Consider the following 18,130-nt stretch of genomic DNA (forward strand, 5'->3'; position numbering starts at 1 on the left):
TCTGGGCAATTCCCAGGGGTAATACATTCAGTGCAAGTCCTCTATGTAGCCCATGGCCTTTAGCACGACAACCAATGGCTGTTTCTCCTGGTAACATTTGATTTTTAACATCACACACACACACACACACACACACACACACACACACACACAAACAATTCTAACTCCCTGTTATTCTGGCTGATACAAAGGAGGACTAGACTTTTTAGTGAGGAAACACCAGAATGTGTCCAATTGTATAAAATTCCTTTAACCTGGGCTCATAGTATGTTCTTCTGTTGGGGGAGATTTTTCCTGCATTACACTCCCTCATTTTACATTTATGCTCACACCACAACAAGGTAATCAGGGCTGGTTTCACTAAGAATACACTCGTGTGGAATGCCAAGTATCATAAGAGACTACTAAAAACAACTATATGCAAATAAAATGGACAACCTGGAGGAGATGGACAGATTCTTAGAGGTATAACCTTCCAAGATCGAACAAAGAAGAAACAGAGAATGTGAAGAGACCAATGCAAGTACTGTAATTAAAACAGTGATTTACAAATTTCCAATAAAAAGCCCAGGACCAGATGGTTTCACAGGTGAATCTATCAAACAGTTAGAGAAGAGTTAATGCCCATCCATCTCAAACTCTTCTGAAAAATTGCAGAGGAAGGAACACTCAGAGGTCATTCTATGAGGCCACCATAACCCTGATAGCAAAACCAGGCAGAGAAACACACAAAAAAAGAAAATGACAGGCCAAAATCACTGAAGAACATAGATGCAAAAATAGTGAATAAAATACTAGCAAACCAAAAAAGAAAGTCTCTTCAATAAGTGGCGCTCTGAAAACTGGACAGTTACATGGGAAAGAATAAAATTAGAACATTCTCTAACACCAAACACAAAAATAAACTCAAAATGGATCAAAGATCAAAATGTAAGGCCAGACACTATAAAACTCTCAGAGGAGAACCTAGGCAGAACACTCTTTGACATAAGTTACAGAAGTACTTTTTTTTTAAATTTATTTTTTATTGAAGGATAAATACTTTACAGAATTTTGTAGTTTTCTGTCAAGCCTCAACATGAATCAGCCATAGGTATACATATATCCCCTCCCTTTTGAACCTCCCTCCCATCTCCCTCCCCATCCCACCCCTCTAGGTTGATACAGAGCCCCTGTTTGAGTTTCCTGAGCCATAGAGCAAATTCTCGTTGGCTGTCTATTTTACATATGGTAATATAAATTTCCATGTTACTCTTTCCGTACCTCTCACCCTCCCCTCCCATCTTCCCATGTCCGTAAGTCTATTTTCTATGTCTGTTTCTCCATTGCTGCCCTATAAATAAATTTTTCTGTGCCATTTTTCTAGATTCCATATATGTGCATTAGAATATGATATTTATCTTTCTCTTTCTGACTCACTTCATTCTGTATAATAGGTTCTATGTTCATCCACCTCATCAGACCGGACTCAAATGCGTTCCATTTTATGGCTGAGTAATATTCCATTGTGTATATGTACCACAACTTCTTTATCCATTAATCTGGCGAAGGACATCTAGATTGCTTCCATATTCTAGCTATTGTAAATAGTGCTCCAATGAACAATGGGATACATGTGTCTTTTTCAATTTTGGTTTCCTCAGGGTATATGCCAAGGAGTGGGATTTCTGGGTCATATGGTGGTTTTATTCCTAGTTTTTTAAGGAATCACCATACCATCTTCCATAGTGGCTGTATCAATTAACATTCCCACCAACAGTGCAGGAGCATTCCCTTTTCTCCACACCCTCTCCAGCATTTATTGTTTGTAGACTTTTTGATGATGGCCGTTCTGACTGGTGTGAGGTGATATCTCATTTTGGTTTTGATTTGCATTTCTCTAATAATGAGTGATGTTGAGCATCTTTTCATGTGTTTGTTAGCCATCTGTATGTCTTCTTTGGAGAAATGTCTGTTTAACTCTTTTTGCCACTTTTTGATTGGGTTGCTTGTTTTGCTGGCATTGAGTTGTATGAGCTGCCTGTTCAGTTCAGTTCAGTTCAGTTCAGTCTAGTCTCTAAGTTGTACCTGACTCTTTGCAACCCATGGACTGCAGCACGCCAGGCCACCCTATTCATCACCAACTCCTGGAGCTTACCAAACTCATGTCCATTGAGTCAGTGATGCCATCCAACCATCGTATCATCTGTTGTCCCCTTCTCCTCCTGCCCTCAATCTTTCCAAGCATCAGGGTCTTTTCAAATGAGTCAGCTCTTTGCATCAGGTGGCCAAAGTATTGGAGTTTCAGCTTCAGCATCAGTCCTTCCAATGAATATTCAGGACTGATTTCCTTGAGGACGGGCTAGTTGGATCTCCTTGCAATCCAAGGGACTCTCAAGAGTCTTCTCCAGCACCACAGTTCAAAAGCATCAATTTTTCATCACTCAGCTTTCTTTAAAGTCCAACTCTAACATCCATACATGACTACTGGAAAAATCATAGCTTTGACTAAATGGACCTTTGTTGGCAAAGTAATGTCTCTGCTTTTTAATATGCTGTCTAGGTTGGTCATAATAGCAGCAGTCACCATCTGTAGTGATTTTGGAGCCCCCCCAAAATAAAGTCTGTGACTGTTTCCATTGTTTCCCCATCTATCTGCCATGAAGTGATGGGACCAGATGCCATGATCTTAGTTTTCTGAATGTTGAGTTTTAAGCCAACTTTTTCATTCTTCTCTTTCACTTTCATCAAGGAGCTCTTTACTTCTCCTTCACTCTCTGTCATAAGGGTGGTGTCAACTACATATGAGGTTATTGATATTACTCGCAGAAATCTTGATTTCAGCTTGTGCTTCATCTAGCCCAGTGTTTCTCATGATGTACTCTGCATATATATTAAATAAGCAGGGTGACAATATACAGCTTTGATGTGCTCCTTTCCCTATTTGGAGCTGCTTGTATATTTTGGAAATTTAATCCTTTGTCAGTTGTTACATTTGCTGTTATTTTCTTCTATTCTGAAGTTTGTCTTTTCACCTTGCTTATAGTTTCCTTTGCTGTGCAAAAGCTTTTAAGTTTAATCAGGTCCCACTTGTTAACTTTTGTTTTTATTTCCATTACTCTAGGAGGTGGGACATAGAGGATCTTGCTTTGATTTATGTCTTCGAGTGTTCTGCCTATGTTTTCTTCTAAGAGTTTTATAGCTTCTGGTCTTACATTTAGGTCTTTAATCCATTTTGAGTTTATCTTTGTGTATGGTGTTAGGAAGTGTTCTAATTTCATTATTTTATACATAGCTGTTCAGTCTTCCTGGCACCATTTATTGAAGAGACTCTCTTTGCCCCACTGTATATCCCTGCCTTATTTGTCAAAAATAAGGTACCCATAGGTGCATGGGTTTACTTCTGGGCTTTCCATCTTGTTCCATTGGTCTATATTTCTGTTTTTGTGCCAGTACCATACTGTCTTGATGACTGTAGCTTTGTAGTATAATTTGAAGTCAGGAAGGTTGATTCCTCCAGCTCCATTCTTCTTTCTCAAGATTGCTTTGGCTACTCAGGGTCTTTTGTGTTTCCATATGAATTGTGAAATATTTTGTTCTAGTTCTGTGAAAAATGCCATTGGCAAATTGATTGGGATCACATTGAATCTGTAGATTACATTTGGTAGTATAGTCACTTTCACAATATTGATTCTTCCTACCCAGGAACATGGAATCTCTCTCCATCTGTTTATATCATCTTTGATTTCTTTCACCAGTGTCTTATAATTTTCTGTGTACAGTTCTTTTGTCTCATTAGGTAAGTTTATTCCTAGATATTTAATTTTTTGTTGCAATGGTGAATGAAATTGATTACTTCATTTCTCTGACTTTTCATTGCTAGTATACAGAAATGAAAGTTATTTCCGTGTATTGATTTTGTATCCTGCAACTTTTCTAAATTCACTGATTAGTACTAGTAATTTTCTGATACTATCTTCAGGTTTTTCTATGTATAGTATCATGTCATCTGCAAACAGTGAGAGCTTTACTTCTTATTTTCTGATCTGGATTCCTTTTATTTCTTTTTCTTCTATGATTGCTGCAGCTAGGACTTCCAGAATTAAGTTGAATAACAGTGGTGAAAATGGACATCCTTGTCTTGTTCCTGATCTTACAGGGAATGCTTTTAGTTTTTCAGCACTGAGAATAATGTTTACTGTAGGCTTACCTTTACTGTGTTGAGGTAGCTTCCTTCTATGCCCATTTTTTGAAGAGTTTTAATCATAAATGGGTGCTGAATTTTGTCTGAGGCTTTTTATGCATCTATTGAGATTATCATATGGTTTTTATCTTTTAATTTGTTAATATGGTGTATCACATTGATTGATTTGAATATACTGAAGAATCCTTGCATTCCTGGAATAAACCCAACTTGATTATGCTGTATGTGTTTTTTGATGTGTTGCTGAATCCTGTTTGCTAAAATTTTGTTCTGGATTTTTACATCTATGTTCATCAGTGATATTGGCCTGCAGTTTTCTTTTTTTGTGTTGTCTTTGTCTGGTTTTGGTATCAGCGTGATGGTGGCCTAGTAGAATGAGTTTGGAAGTGTTCCTCCCTCTGCAAGTTTTTGAAAGAGTTTTGGAAGGATAGGCATTAGCTCTTCTCTAAATGTTTGATAGAATTCTCCTGTGAATCCATCTGCTCCTGGGTTTTTGTTTTTGGGGAGATTTTTTATTACAGCTTCAATTGCACTGCTTGTAATTGGGTTATTCATAATTTCTATTTCTTCCTGGTTCAGTCTTGGAAGATTGAGCTTATCTAAGAATCTGTCCATTTCTTTCAGGTTATTCATTTTATTGCCATATAGTTGTTCATAATAGTCTCCTATAATCCTTCATATTTCTGCATTGTCTATTGTAACATCTCCTTTTTCATTTCTAATTTTGTTGATTTGGTTCTTCTTTTTTGTTCTTCATGAGTCTGGCTAAAGGTTTGTCAATTTTGTTTATCTTCTCAAAGAATCAGCTTTTAGTTTTATTAATGTTTACTATTTTTATTTCCACTCTATCTTTATGATTTCTTTCCTTCTACTAATTTTGGGGTTTTTTTGTTTTTCTTTTTCCAGTTGTTTTAGGTGTAAGGTTTGGTTGTCTATTTGACATTTTTCTTGTTTCTTGATGTAGGATTGTATTGCTATAAACTTCCCTCTTAGAATTGCTTTTGCTGCATCCCATAGGTTTTGAGTTGTCATGTTTTCATTATCATTTGTTTCTAGAAATTTTTTTATTTCTTTTGCTTTCTTCAGTAACCTGTTGGATATTTAGAAACGTGTTGTGTTATCTCCATGTGTTTGTGTTTCTTACAGTTTTTTTCTTGTAATTGATATCTAGTCTCATAGCGCTGTGGTCAGAGAAGATGCTTGATATGATTTCAGTTTTCTTAAATTTACTGAGGTTTGATTTGTGACCCACGATGTGGTCTATCCTGGAGAATGTCCCATGTGCACTTGAGAAGAAGGTGTATTCTTCTGCATTTGCATGGAATGTCCTGACAATGTCAATGAGATCCATCTCATCGAATTTATCATTTAAAACTTGTGCTTCCTTATTAATTTCCTGTTGATGATCTGTTCATTGGTGTGAGTGGGGTGTTAAAGTCTCCTACTATGATTGTGTTACTGTCAATTTCTCGTTTTATGTCTGTTAGTGTTTGTCTCATGTATTGAGGTGCTCCTATGTTGGGTGCATAGATATTTACAATTGTTATGTCCCTTGATCATTATGTAGTGTCCTTTCTTATCTCTTGTAAACTTCTTTATTTTAAGGTGTATTTTGTCTGACATGAGGATTGCTACTCCAGCTTTCTTTTGCTTCCTGTTTGCATAGAATCTATTTTTCCATTTTCTCACTTTCACTCTATATGTGTCTTTAGGTCTGAGGTGTGTTTCTTGTAGACAGCATATATATGGGTCTTGTTTGTGTATCCATTCAACCAGTCTGTGTCTTTTGTTGGAGCCTTTAATCCATTTACATTTAAAGTAATTATTGATATATATGTTCCTATTGCCATTTTCTTCATTGTTTGGGGTTGATTTTGTAGATCTTTTTTCTTCTCTTGTATTTCTTGACTATATAAGACCCTTTAACGCTTGTTGTAAAGCTGGTTTGGTGGTACTGAATTCTCTTAACGTTTGCTTGTCTGAAAAACTTTTTATTTCTCCATCAACTTTGAATGAGATCCTTGCCAGGTACAGTATTCTTGGTTGTAGATTTTTCCCTTTCAGTACTTTAAATATATCTTGCCATTCCCTTCTGGCCTGCAGAGTTTCTGCTGAAAGATCAGCTGTTAAGCATATGAGGTTTCCCTTGTATGTTACTTGTTGCTTCTCCTTTGGTGCTTTTAACATTCTTTCTTTGTGTTTAGTCTTTATTAGTTTGATTGGTATGTGTCTTGTCATTTTTCTCCTTGAGTTTATCCTGTATGGGACTCTCCATGCCTCTTGGACTTGATTGACTATTTCCTTTTCCATGTTGGGGAAATTTTCAAATATAATCTCTTCAAAAATTTTCTCCTACCCTTTATTTCTCTCTTCTTCTGAGACCCCTATAATTGGTGCTTTTGATATTGTCCCAGAGTCTCTGAGACTATCCTCAGTTCCTTTCATTCTTTTTACTTTATTCTGCTCTTCAGAAGTTATTTCCACCATTTTATCTTCCAACTCTCTGATTCTTTCTTCTGCTTCAGGTATTCTGCTCTTGATTCCTTTTAGAGTATTTTTAATTTAGTAATTATGCTGTTTGTCTCTGTATGTTTATTCTTTAATTCTTCTAGGCCTTTGTTAATTGATTATTACATTCTCTCCATTTTGTTTTCAAGGTTTTTGATCATTTTTACTCTCATCATTCTGAATTATTTTTCAGGTAGTTTGACTATTTCCTCTTCATTTATTTGGACTTTTGTGTTTCTAGTTTGTTCCTTCATTTGTGTATTATTTCTCTGCCTTTTTTTTTTAACTTATTGTGTTTGAGGTCTCCTTTCCCCAGGCTTCAAGGTTGAATTCTTTCTTCCTTTTGGTTTCTACCTTCCTAAGGTTGGTCCAGTGATTTGTGTAATATTTGTATAGGATGAGATTTGTGCTGACTTTTTGTTTGTTTGTTTGTTTTTCCTCTGATGGGCAAGGCTGAGTGAAGTTGCTAATCCTGTCTGCTGATGATTAGGTTTGTAATTTTGTTTTGTTTGTTCTTTAGATGAGGCATCCTGCTCAGGGTGCTACTGGTGGTTGGGTAATGCTGGGTCTTCATGCGTTTTTCTTTGTGTGAGTTCTCAGTATTTGATACTCCCTAGGGTTAGTTCTATGGCAGTCTAGGGTCTTGGAGTCAGTGCTTCCACTCCAAAGGCTCAGGGCTTGATCTCTGGTCAGGAATGAAGATTCCACAAGTGGTATAGCATTAAGTGAGATTAAAAGAAATATCCCCAAACAAGAAGCCAAAGATGAACCCCAGGCAAATGGTTGTTAGAAAATCAGGAAAATAATAATTAAAATAATGGAATATACACATATACATATACACCCATGAGGAAAGTCAAAACATTCTAACAAATAAAGTAGAATTTATTTGACCCAGTGAACATAGGAAATCAAAAATTATAGTTATTATATTATAGTTAAGAACAAAACTAACTAAAGCACAAAGTGGAAAACAAAACTAGAGCAAGGTGCCAAGTGGGGAATACAGCAATGAAAACAAAACTAGCAAATATTTTGAGAGGAAAGAAAGAAAAGAAAGAAAGAATAGATATGCAAACTTAAATAGAGGTAGATGAAGAAGGTTTATATAAAGATTAACTGCAAGGGAAAAGAACAGTAGGAAAGGCAAACAATGGAATAAATGTAGAAAAAAATAATAGGTTTAAAAAAATTAAAAATTAAAAGTATAAAAAAAGAGAAAAGAAAAAAATGGAAGAAGAAAGAAAAAAGGGGGGAAAAAGGAAAACTCCACAGAACTACAAAAGTCCAACATAGATGCAGAGGTTTATAATAACAATAAAAAGTTTGACTGAATATACGTATATACATATACACCCATAAGCAAAATCAAAACACTCCAATGAAAATAAAGTACAGTAGACTGACCTGGCAATCAAAGGAAACCAAAAGTTATGTCTAGCAGAACAAAACTAACTAAAGCACAAACTGGAAAACAAAACTAAAGCAAGGTGCCAACTGGGGAATAAAGCAATGAAAATAAAACTAACATACATTGAGAGGAAAGGAAAGAAAGAAAGAATAGATATGCAAAGTTAAATAGAGGTAGATAAAGAAGATTTATATACATGAAAGATTAACTGCAAGGGGGAAAGAACAGTAGAAAAAGAAGTAAATAAATTTAGAAAGAATAATCATAGGTTTAAAAAAGTAAAAAATTAAAAATAAAGAAAGAGAAAAGAGAAAAAACAAGGAAAACTCCCCATAACTGCAAAAGCCCAATGTAGAGGCAGGGGGTTTATAACAACAATAAAAAATGTGACTGTGAAAAGAAAAAAAAAAGCTCAAAACCTTAATTAGATTTCATTGTGCCACTAAAATTGACAACTACAATGGGGGGGGGGTGGTGGGAGGAAAAAGAAAAAAAAAATCCAAAAGAATCTACAGAACAAGTCAAAACATAAGAATAATGAATGTTTTCTTGAGTCACTGCTGTCAGAGTCCTTTCCCTTGCTGGGAGTCACAGTCCACCTCACCTCCCTAGGATGCCCTCCAACACTGTGCTGGTCTCTGAACCTGCTGTGGGGGCAGCTCAGATTCTAATCTGGTCCTACTATTCTGTGTTCTTGCGTCCAAAGTCCACAGCTATCAGAACTACTGTGTTTTCTTTTGTAGGAGCTCTCAGTGACCTTTTATATATTCCATAGACACATCTGCAGCTTGTACAGCTGGTGGGAAGGTTTTGGGTCTTCTTCCTTAGCCACACTGCCCCTGGGTTTCCATTGTGGTTTTATTTCCACCTCTGCATGGAGGTCGTCCACTGGGATTTATTCCTGAGGCTGCCCTGGAGGACTGGGGTTTGCCCCAGTGAGGGCCAGGTATGGAGGTGGTGCAGCTGCTTGGGTCGCAGGGGTTCTGGCAGCACCAGGGACTCAGGGGAGTTGGCGGCTAGGGCAGCAGGAAATATAGTGCTCTAGAAGGGTATGTCAACCAGTATTAGCCAATATGCTCCAGTGTTCTTGCCTGGAGAGCCCCCCTCCCTGGCAGAGAAGCCTGGCAGGCCACAGTCCACAGGGTTGCAAAGACTCTGACACTACCGAAGCCACCCTGCATGCAGACACAAGATTTTTTTTGCCTGTGGCAGCTCTGCCCCAGTGAGGGCTGAGCATGAAGGTGGCGCAGCTGCTTGGCTTGTAGGGACCCAGGCAGTGCCAAGTGTGCTGGGACACGGACTGCCTCCGCCACAGGAGTTATGGCCCTATCAGAGTCTTTTTTTGAGCCTCTTGTAGCTGGCGATCAGAAGGCCTCTTTGGCCAGTCTTTCTCCACAGCTCCACCCGTTCAGGCACTTAAGAGGGTGCCATTGCCTGGGGTCCTTCTGTGTTGTTCAGGGCATCAGTCACTTCAAGGAGCACCCTGGGTGGGGTCCTACTCTGTAGTTCAGAGCATCAAGTGTTTTATGTGCCAGCCTCTCTATTGTTCAGGTGCCAATGCCGGCATGTGGGGGGAGAGAGGCTATGGTGATGGGTCTACCTCCTACACATGACTCAGCAGTATTGCCTTGCTTCCATGGCTGCCCGACTTTCCTCCACAGGTATTTCCCACCACAATTTCCTCCCTCACATCCCCTTGATCCATCTCTCCACCTTCAACAGCAGCCCTCTCCCTGAGATTGCTCCACAATCCCTAAACTCCAGCTCCCAGCTGCTGCACCTTCCAGGGGATCTATGTCCCTGTCCAGGCTATATACGGCTGCGACAAGGACTGTCTGATTCTCATTCATTTAGGCTGCCACAGATCAGCTGTTTCACTCTCAGCCTTAAATGTTTCTCCTCTGACTCAGACAATTGTCCTGATTTGGGTATCAGACCCCTGCTTCAGTTCCCCCGCCCACCAAAGGGAGGTCCTGTCCTATTAACACTCCTGCTTTTCCCCCTAGTTCCTTTGTCCTACCGAGTTCTGCATGGGTCTATATCTTCTTTTCTACCAGTCAGGTACTCCTGTTCACTCTCAACTGGTGTTCTGCATGCACTTCTGTGTCTGAAGGTGTATTCCTGATGTATCCGTGGAGAGAGATGTACTCCATGTCCACCTACTCCTCTGCCATCTTGTTCTCTCCAGCAGTACTTTTCTCTTTTAGCAATATGGTTTCTGATCCACCTCCCAGAGCAATGAAAATAAAAACAAAAATAAACGGGTGGCATCTAATTAAAGTTAAAAGCTTCCATAGAGCAAAAGAAACCATAAAGAAAAAGACAATTCACAGAACGAGAGGAAATATTTGCAAATAAAGCAAACAAGGGATTAATCTCCAAAATATATAAAACGCTCATACACTCTATGTCAAATAAACAATCCAAACAGAAATGGGAAGAGGATATAAATAAACACACCTTCAAAGAAGACATACTGATATCCAAAGAACACACACCTTATCTTTGACAAAGGAGGCAAGGATATACAATGGAAAAAAGACAACCTCTTCAACAAGTGGTGCTGGGAAAACTGGTCAACCACTTGTAAAAGAATGAAACTAGAACACTTTCTAACACCATACACAAAAATAAACTCAAAATGGATTAAAGATCTAAATGTAAGACCAGAAACTATAAAACTCCTAGAGGAGAACATAGGCAAAACACTCTCCGACATGAATCACAGCAGAATCCTCTATGACCCACCTCCCAGAATATTGGAAATAAAAGCAACTAACAACTGGACCTAATTGAACTTAAAAGCTTTGCACTACAAAGGAAACTATAAGTAAGGTGAAAAGACAGCCCTCAGATTGGGAGAAAATAATAGCAAATGAAGAAACAGACAAAGGATTAATCTCAAAAATATACAAGCAACTCCTGAAGCTCAATTCCAGAAAAATAAATGACCCAATTCAAAAATGGGCCAAAGAACTAAACAGACATTTCTCCAAAGAAGACAAACAGATGGCTAAAAACACTGGAAAAATGCTCAACTCTCTCATTATTAGATGAAATGCAAATCAAAACCACAATGGACCATTACATGCCAGTCAGGATGGCTCTTATCCAAAAGTCACAAAGCAATAATTGCTGGAGAGGGGTTGGGAGAAAAGGGAACCCTCTTACAACTGTTGGTGGACTGCAAACTGAGTACAGGCTGCCTAATGGAGAACAGTGTGGAGATTTCTGTCTTAAAAAACTGGAAATAGAACTGCCATATGACCAGCAATCCCACTTCTGGGCATACACACTGAGGAAACCAGATCTGAAAGAGACACGTGCACCCCAATGTTCATCGCAGCACTGTTTATAATAGCCAGGACATGGAAGCAACCTAGATGCCCATCAGCAGACGAATGGATAAGGAAGCTATGGTACATATACACCATGGAATATTACTCAGCCATTAAAAAGAATTCATTTGAATCAGTTCTAATGAGATGGGATGAAACTGGAGCCCATTATACAGAGTGAAGTAAGCCAGAAAGATAAAGACCAATACAGTATACTAACGCATATATATGGAATTTAGAAAGATGGTAATGATAACCCTATATGCAAAACAGAAAAAGAGACACAGATGTATAGAACAGACTTTTGGGCTCTGTGGGAGAAGGTGAGGGTGGATGTTTCAAAAGAACAGCATGTATACTATCTATGGTGAAACAGATCACCAGCCCAGGTGGGATGCATGAGACAAGTGCTCGGGCCTGGTGCACTGGGAGACCCAGAGGAATCGGGTGGAGAGGAGGTGGGAGGGGGGATCGGGATGGGGAATATGTGTAACTCTATGGCTGATTCATATCAATGTATGACAAAACCCACTGAAATGTTGTGAAGTAATTAGCCTCCAACTAATAAAAAAAAGAAAAAGAAACACATGACATAATAGGGGAAAACCCATATACAGGGCCATGAAATGTATCAAGGTTCCATGTATCAAGGTTCTCCAACCTGGGAAAGTCAAGACTTAAGAAAAAAATACAATTAAAAACATTTCAATGGTTTTCAAAAAAAAAAAAAAGAACACATGAAAAGATGCTCAACATCACTAATTATCAGATAAATGCAAATCAAAACTACAATGAGGTGTCACCTCACACCAGCCAGAATCGTCATCATCCCCAAATCTACAAACAATAAATGATGGAGAGAGTGTGGAAAAAAGGGAACTCTCTTGCACTGTCGGTGGGAATGAAAATTGATACAGTCACTATGGAGAACATTATGGAAGTTTCTTGAAAAACTAAAAATAGAGTTACCATATGATCCAGCAATTCCACTCCTGGCACATATCCAGAGAAAACCATGATTCATAAATATACATGCATTTCAGTCTTCATTGTGGCACTGTTTATACTAGCCAAGATACGCAAGTAACCCAAATGTCCATCAACAGAGGAAAGAATAAAGCAGATGTGGTACATATATAAAGTGAAATACTGTTCACTCATAAAAACAAATTAAATAATGCCACGTACAGCAACATGGATGGACCTAGGGAATGTCATACTAAGTAAAGTAAGACACAGAAACACAAATATCATATGATATCATGTATGAATCTAATTTTTTAAATGACACAAATAAACTTCTTTACAAAACAGAAACAGGCTTCTGGATATCAAAAACAAGCTTATGGTTACCATTGGAGAAATGTTGGGGGAGGGATACATTAGGAGCTTGAGATAAACATACATGACTGTCTCGTCTCTCTCTTCTTGATTCCATGGACTGTAGACCACCAGGATCCTCTGTCCATGGAATTTTCCAGGCCAGAATACTGGAGCGAGTTGCCATTTCCTGCTCTAGGGGATCTTCCCAACCCAGGGATCGAACCTGCTTCTCTTGTGTCTCCTCCATTGGCAGGTGGATTCTTTACCATTTACCACTGCACTACCTGGGAAGCCCACATACACAACTACTATGTATAACAGTGATAACCAAAAAGAACCTACTGTATAGCACAGGGAACACTACTCAATACTCTGTAATAACCTGAATGAGAAAAGAATCTGAAAATGAATGAATACATACGCATGTATAACTGAATCACTTTATTATACACCTGAAACTAACACAACATTGTAAATCAACTATACTCCAATAAAATAAAACAGAAAAATAATATTACCATAATATCTAGCAATCCCCTTCCTGGGAATATATCCAGAGAAAATCATAATTTGAAAAATGTACAAGCACCCCAATGTTCATTGCAGCATTATTTACAATACCCAAGACATGAAAGCAACCTAAATGTCCATCAACAGAGGAATAGATAAATATGTGGTCCAGAAATACAAAGGAATATTACTCAACTATATGAAAGAATGAAAGATTGCCATTTTCAGCAACATGAATGGACCTAGGGATTGTCATACTAAGTGAAGTAAGCCAGACAAAGACAAATATATCCCTCATACGTGTAATCTAATTTTAAAAAGTGATAAAATGTACTTATTTACAAAACAGAAAGAGTTACAGATGTTGAAAACAATCTTACAGTTACTAAAGGGGAAGTGTAGTGAGGGAGGGATAAAACAGGAGCTTGGGATGGACTTACACACACCATTATATATAAAATAGATAACCAATAAGGACCTCCTGCATAGCACAGGGAACTCTAATCAATATTCTGTGATAACCTATATGAGAAAAGAAATTGAAAATGAATGAATATATTTATATGTATAACTGAATCACTTTGCTATACACCTGAAACTAACACAATATTATAAAACAACTATACTCCAATAAATCTTCAAAAATAGACTATCTGGGCATATATTTGAAGAAAACCATAATTTGAATAGGAACAAGCACCCCCCATGTTCATTGCAGCACTGTTTACAATAGCCAAGACATGGAAAGAACCTAAAGGTCTGTCAACATATGAATAAGATGTGATACATAAATACAATGGAAGAATACTCAGCCATAAAAAATAATGAAATAATGCCATTTTCAGCAACATGGATGGATCTAGAGATTGTCATACTGAGTGAAGTCAGACAAAGACAAATACCATAGTATATTGCTCATAGGTACAATCTAATTTTTTTTAAATGACACAGATGGACTTATTTACAAAACAGAAACAGACTCACACAGTTTGAAAACAGACTTATGGTTACCAAAGGGGAAAATCTGGGGCGGGGGGGAAACATTAGAAGCTTGAGATGAACATATGCACACCACCAATATAGAAAATAGATAACCAAACAGGACCTCCTATATAGCATAGGCAACTCTACTCAATATTCTGTAATAACCTATATGGGAAAAGAATCTGGAAAAAATTGAATGTAAGTGTAACTGAATCACTTTGCTGTATACCTGAAACCAACAAAAGACTGTAAATCAACAATCTCCAATATTTTTTTCTTTTTTTGAAAAGACTATACATCTGTAACAATACCTCTGGGCAATCACCTAAGGCATGGGTGAAAAACTGTCACCTCCATAAAGCAAGGTTTCCAGTCCAAGAGCAAGATGTTTTATCTCCTGATTCAGAGGACCCTCACTAATATAAGGTTTAATAAAGTTTTGCTACAGTGATCCAATAGCCAACTCCTATTAGGCAATCCCAACACATATAACAGTCAGACATAGACAACATAGGCAAGCAAATCAAAAGGCCTGAGACCTTAACCCAGTGTTCAGAACTCTAACCCAATCCTTTGAGTACCTCAGCAGATTTAACCTCTTGCATTGTCCTCTTAGAGTGGGTCTCTAACCCACAGTTGTAGCCTTGGATTCTAACCATACAGAAGAAAATCCCCTAGGTGGGACTCTAACCCATAGTGTTGTTGTCGTTCTTCAGTCACTCTCTCATATCTGACTGTGCCACCCCATGGACTGCAGCATACCAGGCTTCCCTGTCCTTCACTATCTTCTGGGGTTTGCTCAAATTCATGTCTACTGAGTCGGTGATGCCAGACAACTGTCTCATCCTGTCTAACCCACAGTCCTGATGAGATTATTAGACCACAGACACATTTTAACTACATTTAGCACATTTAGCTACAGGGACATTATAATGAGTTTACTCACCCCAAAGATGTCTGCTCTAGGAGCTGTTTCTTTTCTTAAAAGGGAAAGGATCCTGAGGATCCCGGAGTGCCATGGTGAGGAAGCAGGAACCCGAAAGATGACTCTCTAGACAAAACTCAATCGAGGTGGCCACTCAGGGTGTATGCTGAGGGCCCACACTCTGCCAGGGGCTACAGTGCCTCAGGCAGATGGTCACAAGTCCTAAATCTCAACCGAGCTGCTCTAACTCACTGAACATGGGCTCACTGACAGATGCACACAGAAGCCAATACTTATGGCAAGAGCTTTTGAGAAAGAGCTTTACTGCAAGGCGGACCAGTGCAGGAGGCAAGGTTTCAAATCTCTCTTCAGTCGAGCAGCCTGGGTGCAATCTAAGGGGTCATGGTAATTTCTAACTTAGAAGCTAATTGGCTATTCTTAAATTAGTCCATGTCAGTGACTCAAGTTACTGGAAGCCAGGTTTTCCTTATTGAAGGACTTCTCACTTTGTAAATGGCTTTTGGGGCAACATTTCTCTTTGAGTTTTGCAGACTGAAGACCTTGGCTCTGGGGTCATCCTGAGGTCATGTGTTCCTTCTTGGACACATGCAGTTCTTTCTTTGTATAATGACTCAAGGTGTGATTAATCAACAACCTCAACAATCTATTTTGAGAAGGTAAAACCAGTTTAAGCTGGTCAATTGTTTCACATGCTGTTTCACTAGCCCCATGAATTCCAGCACATTACCCAAACTCCAAGACAAAGAAAATCACAGTGAACTAAAATGTTGCCTATCAAGGACGATCATGTAACATTCACACCAGAGGATGTAACATAGAATGTGCTTGAGGTAGAATCTTTCCCAGTTGGAAACAACTCAAAGTTCTTAGAATTTTTCTCCCTGACCAGTATCTTCCCTCCCAGCTACCCTTTCATCTAAATAACGAGTATTTCCACGTAATTTAACTACCAACAAAAAATCTAGAACTTGCCTAGAATTTTCCCAATTACACACAAGGTAAAATAATCAAGTACCTCCTTGAGGAGAGGTCTCTTGCTTCCTCAACTCAGTGTAAAGGTCACCTTTCCAGGAGACTGTGGATTCTCTGAGGCTCTCCATCTGAGGATCTGACTGTGCTCACCACTCCCACTGTCTCTCTAGCCCACCCGGCAACTTCACTTGAAATGACCTCTCACTGAAGGCTCTGCGTTTTCCTAAGGCTTCAAACCTAGACAGTGTATTAAAAAACGGAGACAGCAGTTTGCTGACAAAGGTCCCTATAGTCAAAGCTATGGTTTTTCCAGTAGTCATCTATGGATGTGATAGTTGGACCATAAAGAAGACTGAGTGCTGAAGAACTGATGCTTTCGAACTGTGGTCTTGGAGAAAACTCTTGAGAGTCTCACAGCAAGGAGATCAAGCCAGTCCATCCTAAAGGAAATCAACCCTGAATATTTATTGGAAGGACTGATGCTGAATCTGACTCCAATACTTTGGCCATCTGATGTGAAGAGCCGACTCACTGGAAAAGACCCTGATGCTAGGAATGAAAGATTGAGGGCAGGAGGAGAAGGGGGCGGCAGAGGATGAGATGGTTGGATGGCATCACTGACTCAATGGACATGAGTTTGAGAAAACTCTGGGAGAGAGTGAAGGGCAGGGAGGCCTGGTAAGCTGCAGTCCATGGGGTCTCAAAGAATCAGACACAACTGAGTGACTGAGGACACACACACACAACACCCCATGATATGTATATATCATATATTTATCCATTGATACATCAAAGGACGTTTAGGCTGCTTCCCTGTATTGGTTATTGTGAATAATGCTGCAACAAAAATGGGAATGAAAATATCTCTTGGAGAGTCTAAGTTTAATTCCTTTTGGATTAAAACCCAGAAGTGGGCTTGCTGAATCATATGGTAATTCAATTTTTAATTTTTTCAGGAACCTCAATACTGTTTTCCACAACGGTTGCACCCATTGACATTCTTACTAACATTATAAAAGAGTTCTCTAAATGCTTGCACTTAATCATCTTACTCTGTCCTGGAGATGGAGCAAGACAATCAACTTTTCAAATTATTGTTGTGGTAAAAACACTTAACATCAGATCTACTCACTTAAATATTTTGGCACACAATACAGTAATGTTAAATACAGGCACAATGTTACACAGCAGATCTCTGGAATTTATCCATCTTAAATAACTGAAACATTATACCAAGTGAAAAGCAACTGCCCATTTCTCCCTGCCCTGGGCCCTCTGTGTTTCTATGTATATAAAGACTTTAGATACCTCATATAAGTGGAACCATGCAGCATTTGTCTTTCTGTGACTGGCTTTTTCATTTAGAATAATGCCCCTGTGGTTTCTCCATGTTGTCCCATATAACAAGATTTCTTTCATTTTTAAGGTGAAATTATATCCCATTGTCTGTGTCTACCACATTTTCTTTATACATTTATCTGTTGGTAGACATTTAGGTTGCTACCATGTCTTGGCTATTGTAAATAATGGTGCAATGAACACAGGAGTGAAGATGTCTCTTCGAGATACTGATTTCACTTCCTTTGGATGTACAATTGACCCTTGAACCATGTGGAGGTTAGAGGCACCAACCTCCCCCCCCATGGAGTCATAAATCCCTGTATACTTTTGACTCTGCCCAAACTTAACTAATAATAACCTACTGTTAACTGGAAGCCTTACTGATAAACAATTAATGCATATTTTGTATGCTATAAGTATTTGGTTCATTCAAAAGCATCAGTTCTTCTGTGCTCAGCTTTATTTATGGTCTAACACTCATATCCATACATGACTTCTGGAAAAACCATAACTTTGACTAGACAGACCATTGTCAGTAAAGTAATGTCTCTGCCTTTTAATATGCTGTCTAGGTTGGTCATAGCTTTTCTTCCAATGAGCAAGCGTCTTTTAGT

This window comes from Cervus canadensis, chromosome X, assembly GCF_019320065.1.
Source record: "Cervus canadensis isolate Bull #8, Minnesota chromosome X, ASM1932006v1, whole genome shotgun sequence".
Lineage (NCBI taxonomy): Eukaryota > Metazoa > Chordata > Mammalia > Artiodactyla > Cervidae > Cervus > Cervus canadensis.